General features: G+C 39.8%; 1 protein-coding gene across 6 annotated transcripts in view; it reads left to right on the top strand.

Moving 5' to 3' along the window:
• Positions 1 to 13,173, top strand: part of ZFP1 (ZFP1 zinc finger protein) — a 42,343-nt gene that overhangs the window by 22,074 nt on the left and 7,096 nt on the right. The gene's annotated exons all lie outside the window — the stretch shown is intronic.

Genomic DNA, 13,173 nt, shown 5'->3' with positions numbered 1-13,173 from the left:
GCAAATGCAGGGTTTTGTGTGTATTTTATTCTTTCAATCAAATTAGTATGATGCCAAAGAATTCAGTAAATCTCTGGGTGTGTATTTAAATTCAACAGCCTCCATGAGTGCCACTGTCATTACTTTCTTGACTAGCTTTCCAGAGTTTATATGTACATATTTATACAAGTACAAGTATAGGTTATTTTTTTTTTTAAGAATTTTATTTATTTCTGGGACGCCTGGGTGGCTCAGTTGGTTAAGCAGCTGCCTTCGGCTCAGGTCATGATCCCAGCGTCCTGGGATCGAGTCCCACATTGGGCTCCTTGCTCGGCGGGGAGCCTGCTTCTCCCTCTGCCTCTGCCTGACTCTCCGTCTGCCTGTGCTCGCTCTCTCCCCTCTCTCTCTCTGATAAATAAATAAATATTAAAAAAAAAAAAGAATTTTATTTATTTATTTGACAGAGAGAGATCACAAGTAGGCAGAGAAGCAGGCAGAGAGAGAGGAAGGGAAGCAGGCCCCTGCTGAGCAGAGAGCCCCATGTGGAACTCGATCCCAGGACCCTGAGATCATGACCTGAGCCGAAGGCAGTGGCTTAACCTACTGAGCCACCCAGGCGCCCCTACAAGTATAGGTTATTTTAAGATAGCATATTAATCATGCTGGTTTGTTTATATGTGGTTTTTTTTAAAGTTTGTTTTTTTTTTTTTTTTGAGAGGGTAAGTGAGAGAGGGAACACAATGAGAGGGAGTGGCAGAGGGAGAAGCAGGGTCCACACTGCACAGGGAGCCCAATGTGGGGCTCAATCCCAGGACCCCAGGATCATGATCCAAGCTGAAGGCAGATGCTTAACTATCTGAGCCACCCAGGTGCCCTATATGAGTTTTATTTTGTTTTTATTTAATACACTTCAAGGTTTTTTTTTTTTTTTTTAAAGATTTTATTTATTCATTTGACAGAGAGAGGGGGATGACACAAGTAGGGAGAGTGGGGAGGAAGAAGCAGGCTTCCCACTGAGCAGGGAGCCCAATGCAGGGCTTGATCCCAGGATCCTGGGATCATGACCCGAGCCAAAGGCAAATGCTTAATGACTGAGGCCCTTCTAGACTTCATTTTTTCAGAGCAGTTTGAATTTACAGAAGATGTGAGCAAAAAGTAGAGTTCCCATATACTCCTTCACTCCTTCCACACAGTTTACCCTTATTAACATCTTGCATTAATGTGGTATACCTGTTATAATTCACGAGTCAATATGGACACTTCAAAATCTGTAGTTTACATTAGAGCTCATTCTTGGTGTTGTACGCTCTATAGATTTTGACATATGACAAGTATTCCCCACTGTAGTTTCCTAGAATAGTTTCCTGGCCTATCTGTTCATGCTTATCTCCCTCTCCCTGAGCCCCTGGAAACAACTGATCTTTTTACTGTGTGCATAGTTTTGCCTTTCCCAGAATGTCATATAGTTGGAATCATACAGTTTCTTTCACTTAGAAATATGCATTTGAGTTTCCTGTATGTTTTTTCATAGCTTGATCATTTCATTTTACCACTGAATAATATTCTGTTATATGGTTGTACCAACATGTATTTATCCATTCACCTATTGAATGATTGCTTCCAAGTTTTGATAGTTATGACAGGCGCTACAAACATTCATTTGCAGGAGATAAAATAACTTGAGTAACTACAGAGGAGTGTAATTGCTAGACCATATGGTAAGGGTGTGTTTAGTGTTGTAATAAACTGCCAGAGTGTCTTTCAAAGTGGCTGTGCCATTTAGCATCCCTATGAGCAGTGAATGAGAATTCCCGTTGCTCCATAGACCTTGCCAGCATTTGTTGCTGTCAGTGTTGTGGATTTTGGCCATTCTGATAGGTTTGTAGCAATATTTCATTGTAATTTGAAATTCCTGTATGACATGATGTTGAGCATGTTTTCCTAGGTTTATTTGCCATCTCTATATTTTCTTTGATGAATTGTCTGTGAAGGTCTTTGGCCCATTTTTAAATCAGGCTGTTTGCTTTCATATTGTTGATTTTTAAGAGTTCTTTTATAGAATTTGGATACCAGTCCTTTTTCAGGTATGTGTTTGCAAAGATTTTCTCCCTATCTGTGGCTTGTCTTTTCATTCTCTCAATTTTGTATTTTTTTCACTCATTGTCTGAAGTCTCCATATCAGAAGTTTCCTCATTTTTTTTAATTGTATAATGTAACATATATACAGAGGAGTGTTTAAAGCTTTGTGATACTCTTTATATACATTACAACAATGTGTATAATAAATATGTATGCCTTGGGTGCCTGGGTGGCTTAGTTGGCTAAGCGTCTGCCTTCCGCTCAGGTCATGGTGTCAGGGTCCTGGGATCGTGTCCCTCATCTGGCTCCTTGATCAGTGAGGAGCCTGCTTCTCCCTCTCCCTCTTCTGCTCTCCGTGCTTTTGTTCTCTCACTCTCTCTGTCAAATAAATGACTTTAAGAAAATAAAATAAATATGTATGCCTTAATAATAAAATGGGCATCCATGTACCATACCCAAGTTAAGAAACAGAACATTCTCTGGGGTGCCCGACTGACTTACTCAGTTAAGCATCTCCCTTCTGCTCAGGTCTTGATCCCAGGTCCTGGAATCGAGCTCTACATCGGGCTCCCTCCTCAGCAGGAAGCCTGCTTTTCTCTCTCTTTCTGCCCCTCCGCCCTGGTGCACGTATAGGCACTCTCTCAAATAAAATTTTAAAAAAAGCAAAACATTCTGTGTTCCTTATGATACATTTTCTGATTCAGTCCTCCTAGTAGGTAGCCAGTATCTTGATATTTCTGTGAATTATTCCCCTCCTTTCTTTAAAGATTTTGTAGCTTATCTATATATATTCCTAATGAATATAAAATTCAGTTTTGAGAAACTATAACTGGAATTTATATTACTTTGTTTTGCATAATTTTCTTTCTGGTTGGTGGGTTTTTTCTTTTCCTTCCAGACAATAAGATCTAAAAATGTCCTTATATGCACCCATGTTCCCTTTGTCAAGACTTGGGTGTTTTTTGTTTTTTTGGGAGCGGTTTAAGAAAAATTTATTTAAATTCAATTAATTATTATATAGTATATTATTAGTTTCAGAGGTAGAGTTCAGTAATTCATGAGTTGTGAATAACACCCAGTTCTTATGACATCATGTGCCCTCCTTAATGCCCATCATGCAGTTACCCCATCCCCCAACCCACCTCCCCTTTAGCAACCCTCAGGTTGTTTCCCATAGTTAAGAGTCTCTTATGGTTGTCTGTCTCTCTGATTTCATCTTATATAATTTTCCCCTCTCTTCCCCTTCTCCTATGATTCTGCTTTGTTTCTTAAATTCTGCATATGAGTGAAATCATATGATACCTGTCTTTCTCTGATTGACTTATTTTGCTTAGCATAATATCCTCTACTTCCATCCACATACAAATGTTAAGATTTAATGGTGGTTTTTTTTTTATGGCTGAGTAATATTCCGTTGTATACATATACCACATCTTCATCTGTTGATGGACATCTAGGCTCTTTCCATAGTTTGACTATTGTGGACTTTGCTCCTGTAAACATTGGAGTGCAGGTGCCCCTTCAGATCACTACCTTTGTCTCTTTTGGGTAAATGTGTTTTTTGGTAATCATTGTTTTTTCAAGTTACATTAGCCAGTGTTCACTAAAGAGATGTAACCAATCATGTGTTATTAGTGGTAGTCTAAAATGATACAACCTTACTGGGGAGTAATATGGCACAAATGATCAAGTAAGCATAAGTCTAATTGTATCTAGAAATTTTGCTGTATTGGGTAAAGATTTCTAGGAGAAAATGAGCTGAATAGAGTCTCTGGGTCATAGTCTGGCTTCAGCTTTTCAGAGAGTTTCCAAAAATCCCATTTGGAAATGTCATTGGCAAGGTCATGAGAAAGATAGGAAAACATAGGCTCACATAGTTGGGCCATCTGGCAGGGTCAAAGTGTGGATCAGGTATAGAATGTCTGGTAGAAATATAATTAGAGCAGGTGGGTTGCTCTATATTCTTTATTTCTTAGCTCACTGGGCAACAGCCACCTCTCAGGAGTAGATTATAGCAGAACACAAGAAGTGAGTGTCTTCATCTGATCTAGGGCAGCTTGGTGTGGAGGGGAAACATAGATGCCATCACTACATGTTCAAACCAAGTCAGATCCCATATGGCTAAGAATCTGGGCCAGGCTCACCCAGGCATTCTGCCCTCAGGTTGAAAAGGTGGTACAGTGCGGTCAGCATCTTGTTTATGATAACCCTCAAAATGCTTGCTTTCGAATCAAACAATTACATTCTCTATGACAAGCAGTTTGGTATCAGTAGAGAATCAATGCCATCCTGCAGTCTCCTTGAAACTTTGCCTAGGGATTTCCTTTGGCTCTGATATTGATCGTTTTTTTGCCCCTTCCCATGTCTTTTATCTTATTTGGGTTACTGTTGTTTTACTGGAATACATTCATTCTCCAGTATCTTCTTAAGAAAGGGTATGTGAGAGATATGTTTTGTAGACTTTGCATTTGTGAAAATGTCTTCCTTCTGTTGTGATACTTGCTTGATAAGATAGAATGAATGTGTATTTGTCCATTTGTTGCTTTAGTTCTCTCTGGTGTTGCTTCATGTAATTTGAAGCTGTGTTATTGAGTGTGTGTGCATTTATAATTGCTCTCTCTTCCTGGTGGTTTTACCCTTCTGTCATTTTGGAATGCCCTTCTGTGGTTATAGAAATACAGCCATACCTGCCTTTTTATGATTAGTGCTTTTGTGTTGTATTTTTTAAGTGGTTTCTGTAGGGATTACGGCTTATATACTTTACTAATCATCTTGAATTAATATTTTACAACCTGGGGACACCTGGGTGGCTCCGTTGGTTGAGCGTCTGCCTTTGGCTCAGGTCATGATCCTGGGATCCTGGGATCGAGTCCCACATTGGGATCCTGGGATCGAGTCCCACATTGGGATCCTGGAGTCCTGGGATCAAGTCCCACATTGCTTCTCCCTCTGCCTCTTTTGCTTCCCCTGCTTGTGCTTTCTCTCTCTCTGACAAATAAATTAAATCTTAAAAATATATATATACTATACCACCTCAATATGATCCAAGAACAGTATATATTCTATTGCAATGAATTGTAGCCTTTATCTCTATGTATGCCTTTTATTTTACCCTTTTTTTTTTTTTAAGATTTTATTTATTTATTTGACAGATATCACAAGTAGGCAGAGAGGTAAGCAGAGAGAGAGGAGGAAGCAGTCTCCCTGCTGAGCAGAGAGCACGATGCGGGACTTGATCTCAGGACCCTGAGATCATGACCTGAGCCAAAGGCAGAGGCTTAACCCACTGAGCCACCCATGTACCCCTACCTTTTTTTTTTTTTTTTTTAAGATTTTATTTATTCATTTGAGAGAGAGAGTGCACGCCACACAAGCAGAGAGGAGGTTCAGTATGGTTCAGAGGTAGAGGGAGAAGTAGACTCCCCACTGAGCAGGGAGCCTGACATGGGATTTGATCCCAGGACCTGCAGATCATGACCTGAGCTGAAGGCAGACATCCAACCATCTGAGCCACCCAGGGAGTGCCCCTATTTTACCTTTATTTTGAAAAATATTTTCCCTGGGAAAAGAATTCTAGGGTTTCTTTTTTCTCTCAGTACTTTTTTTTTTTTTTTTAGATTATTTATTTATTTATTTGATAGACAAAGATCACAAGTAGGCAGAGAGGCAGGCAGAGAGAGAGAGGAAAAGCAGGGTCCCAGCTGAGCAGAGAGCCTGATGCGAGACTTGATCCCAGGACCCTGAGATCATGACCTGAGCCTAAGGCAGAGGCTTAACCCGCTGAGCCACCCAAGCCCCTCTTTCAGTACTTTATTATTTTTTTGATTTTCTAAAATTTTATTTTTTTCAGTGTTCTAGAATTCATTCTTTATGCACCACACCAGTGCTCCACGCAATACATGCCTCCATAATACCCACCACCCGGTTCACTCAACCCCCTACCCCCTTTCCTCCAAAACCCGCAGTTTGTTTCTCAGAGTCCACAGTATTTCATGGTTTGTCTCCCCCTCCAATTTCCCTCAGCTCACTTCTCTCCATCTCCCAATGTCCTCCATGTTATTCCTTATGCTCCACAAGTAAGTGAAACCATATAATTGACTCTTTCTGCTTGACTTAATTTCACTCAGCATAATCTCCAGTCCCATTCATTTTGATACAAAACTTGGGTATTCATCCTTTCTGATGGAAGCATAATACTCCATTGTATGTATGGACCACATCTTCTTTTCCATTTGTCCATTGAAGGGCATCTTGGTTCTTTCCACAGTTTGGTGACTGTTGGCCATTGCTACTATGAACACTGGGGTACAGGTGGCCCTTCCTTTCCCTGAATCAGTATCTTTGGGGTAGATACCCAATAGTGCAATTGCAGGGTCATAGGGAAGCTCTATTTTTAATTTCTTTTTTTTTTTTTTAAATTTATTTATTTGACAGACAGAGATCACAAGTAGGCAGAGAGGCAGGCAGAGAGAGAGGAGGAAGCAGGCTCTCTGCTGAGCAGAGAACCCGATGGGGGGCTCGATCCCAGGACCCTGGGATCATGACCTGAGCCGAAGGCAGAGGCTTTAACCCACTGAGCCACCCAGGCGCCCCTATTTTTAATTTCTTAAGGAATTTCTACACTGTTTTCCAAAGTGGCTGTACCAGCTTGCATTCCTTTGAACAGTATAAGAGGGTTCCCCTTTCTCCACATCCTTTCCAACACTTGTTGTTTACTGTCTTGTTAATTTTGGTCATTCTAACTGGTGTAAGATGGTATCTCAATGTGGTTTTGATTTGAAACTCCCTGATGGCTAATGATGATGAATATTTTTTCATGTGTCTGTTAGCCATTTGTATGTCTTCTTTGGAGAAGTGTCTGTTCATGTCTTCTGCCCTTTTTTTTTTTTTTTTTAGGATTTTATTTATTTATTTGACAGAGATCACAAGTAGGTAAAGAGGCAGGCAGAGAGAGAGAGGACGAAGCAGTCTCCCTGCTAAGCAGAGAACCCGATGTGGGGCTTGATCCCAGGACCTTGGGATCATGACCTGAGCCGAAGGCAGAGGCTTTAACCCACTGAGCCACCCAGGTGCACCTCTTCTGCCCATTTTTTGACTTATCTGTTTTGTGTGTGTTGAGTTTGAAGAGTTCTTTATACATCTTGGATATCAGCTCTTTGTAGTGTCATTTACAAATCTCTTCTCCCATTCCACGGGTTGCCTCTTTGTTTTGTTGACTGTTTCCTTTGCTGTGCAGAAGTTTTTGATCTTGATGAGGTCCCAAAAGTTCCATTTTCGTTTTTGTTTCCTTTGCCTTTGGAGACCTATCTTGAAAGAAGTTGTTGTGGCCAGTGTCGAAGAGGTTACTGCCTATGTTCTTCTCTAGGATTTTGATAGATTCCTGCCTCACATTTAGGTCTTTTATCCATTTCGAGTTTATCTTTGTGTGTGGTGTAAGATAATGGTCGAGTTTCCTTCTTCTACACATAGCTGTCTAGTTTTTCCAGTACCATTTATTGAAGAGGCTGTCTTTTTTCCATTGGACATTCTTTCCTGCTTTGTCGAAGATTATTTGATCATAGAGTTGCAGGTCCATATCTGGGCTCTACTCTGTTCCCCTGGTCTATGTGTCTGTTTTTGTGCCAGTGCCATGCTGTCTTGGTGATCACAGCTTTGTAGTAAAGCTTGAAATCAGGCAACGTGATGCCTCAGTTTTGTTTTTCTTTTTCAACATTTCCTTAGCAATTTGGCGTCTCTTCTGGTTCCATACAAATTCAGGATTGTTCTAGTTCTTTGAAAAATGCCGGTGGAATTTGGATCAGGATGGCACTGAAAGTATAGATTGCTTTAGGCAGTACAGACATTTTAACAATGTTTATTCTTCCGATCCATGTGCGTAGAATGGTCTTCCATCTTTTTGTGTCTTCTTCAATTTCTTTTTTTTTTTTTTTAATAAACACAATATACTTATCAGTACTACTGTTTTTGTTTTTGTTTTAAAGATTTTATTTATTTGACAGAGATCACAAGTAGGCAGAGAGGCAGGCAGAGAGAGGGGGAAAACAGGCTTCCTGCTGAGCAGAGAGCCTGACACAGGGCTCAATCCCAGGACCCTGAGATCATGACCTGACCTGAAGGCAGAGGCTCAACTCACTAAGCCCCCAGGGACGCCCCATCTTCTTCAGTTTCTTTCATGAGTGTTCTGTAGTTCCTTGAGTACGGATCCTTTACCTCTTTGGTTGGGTTATTCCCAGGTATCTTATGGTTCTCAGTGCTGTAGTAATGGAATCGATTCTCTAATTTCCCTTTCTATATTTTCATTGTTAGTGAATAAGAAAGCAACTGACTTCTGTACACTGATTTTGTATCCTGCCACATTACTGAATTGCTGTATGAGTTCTCGTAGTTTGGGGGTAGAGTCTTTTGGGTTTTCCCAAAAGATATATATAACATTTATATATGTTATATATATAACATTTATAACATTATATAAAGTATCATGTCATCTGTGAAGAGAGAGAGTCTGATTTCTTCATTGCCAATATGAATACCTTTTATTTCTCTTTGTTGTCTGATTGCTGTTGCTGGGACTTCTAGTACTATGTTGAACAAGGGTGGTGAGAGTGGGTATCCTTCTTGTGTTCCTGATCTCAAAGGGAAGGCTGTCAGCTTTTCCCCATTGAGGATGATATTCGCTGTGGGTTTTTCATAGATAGAATTTATGAAGTTGAGGAATGTTCCCTCTGTCCCTATACTTTGAATCATTTTAATCAGGAACGGATGCTGTGTCTTGTCAAATGCTTTTTTTGTATCAACTGAGAGTATTATGTGGTTCTTCTCTCTTACTGATTTGTTCCCTCACATTGATTGATTTGTGAATGTTGAACCACCCTTGCATCCCATGGATAAATCCCACCTGGTCATGGTGGATAATCTTTTTAATGCACTGTTGGATCCTATTAGCTAGGATCTTGTTGAGAGTCTTGGCATCCATATTCATCAGGAATATTGGTCTGAAATTCTCTCTTTTGGTGGAGTCTTTGCCTGGTTTAGGGATCAGGGTAATGCTGGCTTCATAGAAAAAGTCTGGAAGTTTTCCTTCCATTTCTATTTTTTGAAACAGCTTCAGGTAAATAGGTATTATTTCTTCTTTGAATGTTTAGGGAGAGATCATGACTAACACCAAGGAAATAGAAACAATCATTAGAAATTATCATCAACAATTATATGCCAATAAGTTAAGCAACCTAGATGAAATGGATGCATTCCTAGAAACCTATAAACTTCCAAAACTGAATCAGGGGGAAATTGACAACTTGAATAGACTAATATCTAGTAACGAGATTGAAGCAGTGATCAAAAGCCTCCCTAAAAACAAGAGCCCAGGACCTGATGGATTCCCTGGAGCATTCTTTGAGTACTTTTTTTTTTTTGGACAGAGATCACAAGTAGGCAAAGAGGCAGGCAGTGAGAGAGGAAGGGAAGCAGGCTCCCTGCTGAGCAGAGAGCCTGATGCGGGGCTCGATCCCAGGACCCTGGGATCATGACCTGAGCCGAAGGCAGAAGCTTTAACCCACTGAGCCGCTCAGGTGCCCCTTGATGCTTATATTTAACAAAGTTTAAGACGTTAGTTACAATTTATATTTTCTCCCCACACACAATACTTTCTGCTACAACTCCCAGATTGCTGGAATCCAAAAATTAGTTTCAGCTAATTACTTAAAACCTCCTTCCCACATCCTTTATACACTTATTTTAACAACATATTTTGCTCTCTTATTTGCTTCTTGATGCTTTTTGCATTCAACTGACTCTTAATAGATTTAACTGTCCTCTTTATGGTTCATATCATTTTATAGTAGTAAAAATACCTAACATTTACCTGACATTTATTATTTAGGAGCCATCATTTTTTTTTAGATACTTTTAAATTTATATATTTGACAGAGAGAGGGAACACAAGCAGGGGGAGTGGTCTCCCCACTAAGCAGGGAGCCTGATGTGGGGCTCAATCCCAAGACCCTGGGATCATGACCTGAGCTGAAGGCAGACGCTTAATGGCTGAGCCACCCAGGTGCCCCAATAACCATCTTTTTTTTTTTAAGATTTTATTTATTTATTTGACAGAGACATAGCGAGAGAGAGAACACAAGCAGAGGGAGTGAGAGAGGGAGTGGGAGTAGGCCTCCCACCAAGCAGGGAGCCCGATGCGGGGCTCAATCCCAGGACCCTGGGATCATGACCCGAGCCGAAGGCAGAGGCTTGATGACTAAGCCACCCAGGCGCCCAGTAACCATCATTTTAGATCAGGTTGTTAAACTAATGCCATGAGCCAAATGCCCTTCAGCCTTCTTTTTGTATGACCCACAAGTAAAAGTGGTTTTACATTCCTTTAATGGCTAGGGAAAAAAACCAAAAGAATAGTATCTTATGGTATGAAAATTGTATGAAATTCCCATTTCCGTGTCCATAAATCAAGTTTTATTGGAACACAGCCATGCCCATTTGTTTACATACTTCCTGTGCCTGTTGTCGTGGTACAGTGGCAGACTTGATTGGTTGTAGTTAAGACTATATGTGGCCTGCAGAATTGAAAACATTTACTATTTTCCTTTATAGAAAGGAAATTTACTATTTTGAGGAAAATTTACTATTTTCCTTTATAGAAAATTTGTCAACTCAATGTCTAGTATCTTCAGTACCTTGGTGATATTCTGTTTTCTGGCTTACATTGTTTCTGTTGAAAGGTCAGCTGTTGGTTTTATTGTGCCTTTGTAGACAGTACATCTTTTTTCTCTGGGATTGTTAGCAGTTTTATGATGTGAATAAATGTGATTTTCTTTTTATTTGTTCTTCTTGGGGTTAATGGTGTTCAGTGTTCTGATGTGTGAGCTGTTTTGGAAAAATCCAAGTAAGCCACTGTGTCTTCAAGTATTGTTTCTGTTGCGTTTTGCCTCTTATACTGGGACTCCCAACTGCAAGTATATTAGGCCTTTTTAGTTTGTCCCATGGATCTTTTAGTCTTTTCGATATGTTGCCCATCCTTTATTCTTCCTCCATTTTGGTCTAGATTCCTTACTGACCCATCCAGTTTTCTCATCACTTTCTAGAAGTGTCTAACCTGCTGTTAAATCCAGTTACATACTTTTAAAGCATCTTTTCTAACACTCTTTTTTTTTCCTGTGCAATTTTACTCTGTGCTGTTCCTTTCTTTTGTGAGAGGTTACGTAGCCCATGACTTATGCCTGGGTGATGAGTCATATTGTATGTCTCTACTTACATTATGCTGAAAATGTGATGATTTCACTGACACTTACTCCATGAATGTAGTGATCATATCCTGGATGCCGAAAAGCTGACTAACCACTAGTAAAACTGATACCTAGATCAAATATACGGCCAAGTACAAATAAAGCCAGAATTGATCTAGGAATCATGTAGATTACAAACTGAATAAAACACTTTTAATGAAGAGATAAGCATACTGGAGCATGACATCTCAGGAAAATGAGCCAGATATTAGGGTTCCCTGTGTAGTACCAAAATCTTTATATAATCTGAGTATGAACAACTGAGATGCTCTGTTATTTTGGCTTGCTACTTAGGATGTTGCTGTAGGAATTATGTGGCATGTCTCCTTAGGAAGAAGAAGATAATGAAAACCAAAGTTGAATACTCCATTCAACTCAGCATTATTTTGTTTGTTTGTGCCTGACATATACTTATGTACTTTGTGCTAACAGGAATATAAAGATGAGCAAGGTACAATTTCTGGTCTAAAAAATTTTAGCATCTAGGAGGGATAATGGAAGGAATAAAACACATTTAACAAAAAGAAAGCAAGGCAAAATTGCCACAAGAGATAGAAACAAAATACCCAGGATTTAAAACCAATCAGGGACTCACAGTATGGAAGGATCACATCGAAGTGATGTAGGATGTGATCCTACCAGAAGGATCTTTGCATGGAGAGGAGAGCCATGGGAAAGAGGGATGGAACAAAAATTTGAATGATGTTGAATACTGAACTAGTCATTGTTTATTAGTTTTCAGTGGGTAAGGAATGATTGTGTCTACCCAAGGTAATCGTGTACTAGAACTATTCTTTAGGGAAATGATATAAGCTGTAGAATGTGGGGTAAATGAGAATAAGGGGAGGCAGAAAATAAGAGGCTTTTGTAATAATTGGGGTGGCAGTGGAAACAGTAGGCAAAGAAAGAACTTGACAGGTTCTCTACTTGCCTATCCGGATGAAGACTGATCTTGTGTTTTGTGTCCCTAGTACTTAATTTAGTCCCTTGGAAATTTCCTAGTGATTCTGTTATGTGAACTGTAATTTCAGAAGTGATATGATAAAGGAATAAGTTTTTACTACTGAGAAAATGTTGGCACTATGATTGTTGACCCTCCATGGCCTTGATCTCAGGCACTGACCCACCGCCTGCATTCTCTGCTCCTGCCAAGTGGCTAAAGAATCCTAGACGGTGTCATGAAATAATGCTGATGAGGCTACCTGCAAAGGTATGCAGCATAACTAAGTCGTTTGTAGTACTCAGACCTTCATGTCGTTTTTTTCTTACAACTTTTCCCAAGGCTAGGAATTATCAATGAGAGACGGTGAGAAGTCAGTAGGGCAAGGCTTTTAAAGATGGGGACAAGTGTAATCTAGATTTTGGAGGTATGATCTAAGAGGGGCACTGACAGGAAGAATCACAGAGGCCGAAGGAATCAAAGGTCATAACTGAAGATGAAAGATTCAGAATAGAATGTGCATAGGTTAAAGAAGATTCTTGTACTCAAAAGTAAATTGGGAGGTGACAGTTTAGATGTACAGACAGTCCCCAGCATGAGATTGTTCATGATTTCTTTTACCTTACAATGTTGTGAAGGCAGTATGCATTCGGTAGAAACTGTACTTGGAATTTTGAACTTTTCTTGGCTTAAGGGTACATAGTAGCATATACTTGTGATGCTGGGCAGCGGCCGCAGACCACAGCTCCCTGTCAGCTACACAGTCAAGAAGGTAAACAACCAATATACTTAAAACCATTCTGCACCCCAATCAATCATTCTGTTTTATCATTTTCAGTACAGAATTCAGTAAATTACATGAAATATTCAATGCTTTATTATAAA

This window comes from Mustela lutreola, chromosome 16 (assembly GCF_030435805.1).
Source record: "Mustela lutreola isolate mMusLut2 chromosome 16, mMusLut2.pri, whole genome shotgun sequence".
Lineage (NCBI taxonomy): Eukaryota > Metazoa > Chordata > Mammalia > Carnivora > Mustelidae > Mustela > Mustela lutreola.
Note: the sequence above shows the minus strand (reverse complement) of the source record. Positions and strands in the feature narration are given on the sequence as shown.